The 6,740-nt window shown below is 43.6% G+C and overlaps 1 pseudogene across 1 annotated transcript; it reads right to left on the bottom strand.

Annotated features, from left to right (window-relative positions):
• Positions 1–2,677: 2,677 nt before the first annotated feature.
• On the bottom strand, positions 2,678–3,441 carry LOC101007462 (annotated as a pseudogene). The gene has a single exon (XR_652068.4). The product of XR_652068.4 is annotated as a peptidyl-prolyl cis-trans isomerase A pseudogene (transcript).
• Between the last annotated feature and the right edge of the window lie 3,299 nt (positions 3,442–6,740).

Raw genomic sequence — 6,740 nt, 5'->3', positions numbered from 1 at the left:
TTCCTCTGGAAGATCTGAGAGAAGCAAATTAAAAATATGGAAAAGATTCACCATTCTAGATGCCATTAAGGACTTTTACAACTCGTGGGAGAAGGTCAAAATATCAACTTTAACAGGAGCTTGAAAGAAGTGGATTCCAACCCTCATGGAGGACTTTAAGGGGCTCAAGGATTTCAGTGGAGGAAGTAACTGCAGATGTGGTGGATACAACGGAGAGCAAGAACTAGATGTGGAGCCTGACAATGTCAATGAACTGCTGCAATCTCCTAATAAAACTAACAGGCCGGGAGCGGTGGCTCACGCCTGTAATCCCAGCAGTTTGGGAGGCCAAGGTGGGTGGATCACCTGAGCTCAGGAGTTTGAGACCAGCCTGGCCAACGTGGTGAAACCAGCCTGGGACACGGAGTAAGACTCAAAATAAATACATACATACATACATACATACATACATAACAGATGAGGAGTTGCTTCTGTCACCCTGGCTGGAGTGCAATGGCATGATCTCAGCTCGCTGACACCACCGCCTCCTGGGTTCAAGCAATTCTCCTGCCTCAGTCTCCTGAGTAGCTGGGATTATAGGCGCATGCCACTATGCCCAGCTAATTTTTCTATTTTTAGTAGAGACAAGGTTTCACCACATTAGTCAGGCTGGTCTTGAACTCCTGACATCGTGATCTTCCTGTCTCAGCCTCCCAAAGTGCTGGGATTATAGGCATGAGTCACTGCGCCAGGCTGAGGAGTTACTTTTTATGAAGGAGCAAACAAAATGGTTTATTGAGATAGAATCTACTTCTGGTAGAGATACTGTGAACATTGTTGAAGTAACAACAGGTGATTTCAAATTTTACATATTTTTTCTTTAAAAAAATTTTATTTTATTTTATTTTAAGTTCTGGGATATATGTAAGGATAAATAGCTAATGCATGTGGGGCTTAATACCTAGGTGATGGGTTGATAGGTGCAGCAAACCACCATGGCACACATTTATCCGTGTAAATTTTACATATATTTAATTGATAAAGCAGCAGAAGGATTTGAGAGGATTGACTCAAGTTTTGAAAGAAGTTCTGTTGTGGGTAAAATGCTATCAGACAGTATCACATGCTATAGAGAAAGGTTTTGTGAAAGGAAGAGTCGTTAGATGAGCAAACTTCAGTGTTTTATTTTAAGAAACTGCCACAGTCACCCCAGCCTTCAGCTACCACCACACTGATGAGTCAGCGGTCATCAACCTCAAGGCAAGACCCTGGACCAGCAAAAAGGTTACAACTTGAAGACGCAGATGTCCCTTAGCATTTTTCAGCAATAAGGTATTTTAAACTTAAGGTATGCACATTGCTGTTTTAGACATAATGCTATTGCACACTTTATAGACTACAGTGTAGTGTAAACATAACTTTTATATGCACTGGAAAAAAAAAATCATGTGACTTACTTTATTGCAACATTTGCTTTGTTGCAGTGCTCTGGAACTGAACAGGCAATATCTCTGAGGTATGTCCATAAATAGTGGTTTGTTCATACAAGGAAATACCATACGCTAGTTAAAAATTAATGAACTAGATTCACATGCCTCTGTGTGGATAAACAAAAAAACGTAACTTTGAGTTAAAAAGATCAAGCTGCAAAAGAAATAACTTTTGTGTAAATTAAAACATAATTAATTCAAGAGTACATATCATTTGTGGGAACAGGAATAGGAATATTTAGTAAAAGCAGAAAAACATCTATGCAAATGAATCCCACTTTACAGTATCGCTTATGTTTTGGGGTGGTTGCAGCAGTACCTGTAACAATTTATTTCAAACAATGTCCAATACAAATATGTTAAATATGATTAAATATGTTAATATATGTTAAACCTGGGAAGTGAGTATGTGGGCATCTTTATTCCATTTTCTGTTCTCTTTTTTATGTTTGAACTATTTCATAGTTAATAGTTAATACAAATAAGTTTAACTTATTTGTATATTTTATTTGTATAAAATAAATATACAAATATATGCCTTGGAAAAATAAAATAATCTTCAAAATAATACATGATCCTCATAAAAATGTGAGAAAAACAGAAAATTGTGATGAAGAAGAGAAATGTATATTAATCTTTGCTTCATGCATGTGTACAAACACACAAATCCTAGCGTGGTTGTCTGTCACCTATCAAAATCAGGATTACACTGCACAGCCGGGAGGTGCATTTTGAAACTTAGTATTATATTATAAACGTAATTATAAAATTGGTTTTGAAAACACGGCTGTTAATGGCTATACCATATTCCACTTAAGAGAAATAACGAAAGTGTCCCTAATTGCTGGACATAAGTTATCTGTAACTTTTCCCTATTATAAAAGATGCAGTGATAAACATCCTTGTACAACCTAGTCCCCGGGCAAGATTCTTAGAGAGTAAATTCCTGGATCACATGATAAGAATATTTCAGAGTCCCTTGTACATGCTGCCTAATTGCTTTCCAGAAAGGTTTCCTCCACCTGAAACTTTTCAACATTGCTTTTCTTTCTTTTATAAAATCTTCTACTGCTAAATCTTGAACAGCTCTCTGAATCATCACAGAATGGTGCAGTTATGTTTAGTATAAGTTTATTCTGCAACATATTTCATTGTCATCATTTAAAATTTGCTAATAGATGAGTGGAATATACATAGCTCAGTATTTTTTTTTTTTTTGTTACTTAGTTTTTATTTCATAATCATAAACTTAACTCTGCAATCCAGCTAGGCATGGGAGAGAACAAGGAAAACATGGAACCCAAAGGGAACTGCAGCGAGAGCACAAAGATTCTAGGATACTGCGAGCAAATGGGGTGGAGGGGTGCTCTCCTGAGCTACAGAAGGAATGGTCTGGTGGTTAAGATAAAACACAAGTCAAACTTATTCGAGTTGTCCACAGTCAGCAATGGTGATCTTCTTGCTGGTCTTGCCATTCCTGGACCCAAAGCGCTCCATGGCCTCCACAATATTCATGCCTTCTTTCACTTTGCCAAAGACCACATGCTTGCCATCCAACCACTCAGTCTTGGCAGTGCAGATGAAAAACTGGGAACCATTTGTGTTGGGTCCAGCATTTGCCATGGACAAGATTCCAGGACCTGTATGCTTTAGGATGAAGTTCTCATCTTCAAATTTCTCCCCATAGATGGACTTGCCACCAGTGCCATTATGGCGTGTAAAGTCACCACCCTGACACATAAACCCTGGAATAATTCTGTGAAAGCAGGAACCCTTATAACCAAATCCTTTCTCTCCAGTGCTCAGAGCACGAAAATTTTCTGCTGTCTTTGGAACCTTGTCTGCAAACAGCTCAAAGGAGACGCGGCCCAAAGGCTCGCCGTCGACGGCAATGTCGAAGAACACGGTAGGGTTGACCATGGCTAGTAGTACAGGACTTTCCTCGGCGGCAGCGTCTGCAAAGCGGCCCATAGCTCAGTATTAACTAGAATACGTAGTAATCCTAATCTTCTCTTATTCACTAATTCCGGAAACTAATCAATGCATACAACTTCACTGTAAATAGATGACTATAGTATCACTTATTTTTTATACCAAACTGCACTCCATGAGACAGGGAAAGGAGAGCTACACATAATAGTAATAATAAGGATGATGTCAATAATTTGCATTTTAATAATTTAAATAAATAAATAATTTAATATTATTTGCATTTGTATCCAAATCATGTTCTCTATTTTATTCTGCTGAGAGCCGCAGGTAGCCCCTGGGGGCAGTGATGGGCTGAGAATTTGGAGGCCTTGCCTCCAGTCTCCAAGTTGCTTCCTTTATGCTTGGTCAAATTAGGAGCCAGCTCAAGATGATGTGGCAGGTCCCCTGCAGATCCACGTGGAGGTGCAGGATTTTTCACCACATCCACCAGGATTTGTCTGACTTGGGTCAATGACCCGGCTGTTGAACGGGGAGTAGGCACGTGGGTGCAGTGTCCTGGCTTCCTCCCAGGCCCCACTAGTCACCTTGCCAGTCACTCTGTGTCTCCATGCTCTCTACTCTGTTTTAGTAAGTTTGCCTGACCACTCGCCCAGCAGAGCCCAAGTCTGTCATTCTCCATCACCAAAGCCAAGGAGGAGAAAAGCAGAACTGTCAATCTCATGCAAAGTAATCTATACTTTCTATACATTTTCAATCAGGCCTCTTGATCCCTGCTCCCTCTCCTCCAGGGGAACTTGCCAAGTCAACTCTGTTTCCTGCTTCTGAGTCTCTCACCTCATCTGCCTCCCCCGTAGACACGCCAGGAGGTCACAGACACCTCTCCAAAGAGGCGCCCCTTCCTGGAGGGCTGTCCAGAGCAATCGCGCCCACCAGCCCCTGCAGGAAATTGGTGAAACAGAAGCCAATTTCCTTGTGCTTTTCTCATTGCTCTGCTTTGGGCAAGTGTGCCTCTGTCCTGGAGAATGAATTAATTCACCAAATGGAGGAGTGCTTTTTGCTGAGAGATCAGCTACTGGGAGACGCCATCAGTCAATCATCAATTTCACATAAGTTTGCTGTGGGTTGCAGATATAGCAAGCCCACCCCAGGGTGGCTTCCCTTAGCACCCATTCAGACAGGCACAGGCTTCCACCAGCAGCTGGAAACAGAGTTGGAGATTTCACTGTTTAGAGACTGGATACCCAGAGGGGTGGGAGGGTCATTGTTGCATCTGTGTTGTATGCTCACAAACCACCCCTTCCTCTCATCTGTATGAGACAAGCTAAGCCTTTTACTAAGTGCACAATTTCATGATTAAGTGTGCAAAGTCTAGCGAGGCAAGGATATAGCCGATGCTCCACCAGCCTGGGTCTTAGGTAATTTCCCACTTTTTCTCTGCATTCCAAATTCTCTTTGAAGCTTCTAATGGGCCAATGTTCAAAGGGTATTTCGATAATTTATGCCTAGCTTTCAGGGCGTAGTGACAAGACTGGAATCAGGATGCCTGTTCACAGTTTGTTGAGACATTTGCTTTTGGTAAAGGTGGTCCATGGTGTCGATTCAATATTGAAAGATGTTCTCCAGTGGGGAGACCCTTCCCTCATTTCCTGCCCACGTTTTCATTTATTTCCTGTTACTTTGACTCTTAGTGATCACTTTCCTCAGAAAGGCAACTTTCCTTGAAAATTTAAGCTCTGGTACTATTAAGTTGTACATGATAATCTTCCATTTGATTTTTGTCAGTTAAATTCGCACCTCGAATGTAGATTTTTTACCTTAGGCGACCCCTTTGATTCTTCTAGTAGATTGCACATTTAGCAAAATGCAATGTGCATGTCCTTTTCTTGTAATTATCTGGTTTATACATTCCTTCTTCTTCCCTTAGAAGATCTTGCTTGTAAGATTTCTCTCTCCTGAGTTTCAAGGAGGTGAGAATTAAACTCCATTCTGTGCTGAGCTGCTGATGGAGACAATGTTCTCAGGGATACGGGGTTTGATAAGTGTCTTCTGGATCTTTCCTTGTGCTTAAGCAGACACAGGTACAGCCTCTGCCTCATCGGGTCCCATCTGATATGTGGTCAGATGTGAGTGAGGCCCCTCTCTGAGATTCTTGTCCAATCTGTGCCTCTTCAGGCCATGAGGAGGGCCTGCTTCTCTCCTTGGTAAGCAGTGGGCTGAGCTAGCCCCTGGACCAGGTCCTTGTCCAGCAGGCTGGATGCCCACCTCAGCTCTTATCTTCCCAGGTATTTAAGGTTGAAGCTTAGAGGTCTTGAGTGAGATGCACTTAAGGCGAGACAGTGTTCTAACTGAAGGAGCAAGGGACAGACTCTTAAAGTCACGGGAAGTAGCTGGGATGGGACACTAGACATTCTCCATAGGCCACTTGGGGACTCTGGTCCCCTCTAGGGTTCTCCTGGACTGCCCTATCTGCTAGGAACGTGGCCACAGCCCCAGAGATCCATGTCCATCCTCTTCACCTTCACACTCCCTGTGTAGAAAATAAGGCTCAGGCAGCTCACCCCCATCTTCTTCCCTCGGGAACAGCTGATTGATTTGCAGAGCCAACTCTTCCCCACTCCTTGTGTTTCTAAATATTACTTCTGATTCTCATTTCTAATAAGAGCTTCCCAGATATGAAGACTGCAGTGGGCTCAGGATTGGCACCTAGGGCCGGGTTTCTCCCCTAACTTGGAATGTGTCCTGAGGCAGACGCAGACCAGATTTGGGCTGGGATAAAGGCTGCCTTTGTCAGGCACTTCCTGCTCACCAGGCACTGTGCTGAGAATTTTCAGGGACTGCCAGTTTGATCCCCCTTGAAACCTCTGAGATATCTCATCTGTGTCTCACACACAAGGAAACCGAGTCTCAGAGAAGGTGAAGGACTCACCAGTGGGCACCCGTGAGTAACCACGCAGTGGGGGCTGGAGTCCAGCATGGCTGCGGTGCCCTGACCTTCATTACCAGGCACCCTGAGCAGCAGGCAAGGCCTCCGGGTGAGCTGAAGTCTGCTGATTGAGCACCCAGGTCAAGCAAAGCCCAGAGGGCATCGTGGGGTTGAACACCTGGACAGACCCATGGCAGAGACTCAAGTAGCCTTTGGACCCTGCCTGGTTCCCTGCAGGATCCTACTGAGTCAGGACCCTCCCTGCCCTCAGGGTCTAGTCCAGTCACCACTTGCTCTTTCTGCCCCACCCCTGTCCCCTACTATTTCCTCCTCCCCTCCTCTCCCCTCCCCCTTCCCAGGCACTTCCATCCTGACTGCTGTTTTCCGGAGAAGCCCACAATTCCCCTGAAGGCTGC

The sequence above is a fragment of the Papio anubis genome, chromosome 11 (genome assembly GCF_008728515.1).
Source record: "Papio anubis isolate 15944 chromosome 11, Panubis1.0, whole genome shotgun sequence".
NCBI lineage: Eukaryota > Metazoa > Chordata > Mammalia > Primates > Cercopithecidae > Papio > Papio anubis.
The sequence above is the reverse complement of the archived record's forward strand: the minus strand, read 5'-3'. Positions and strand labels throughout refer to the sequence as shown.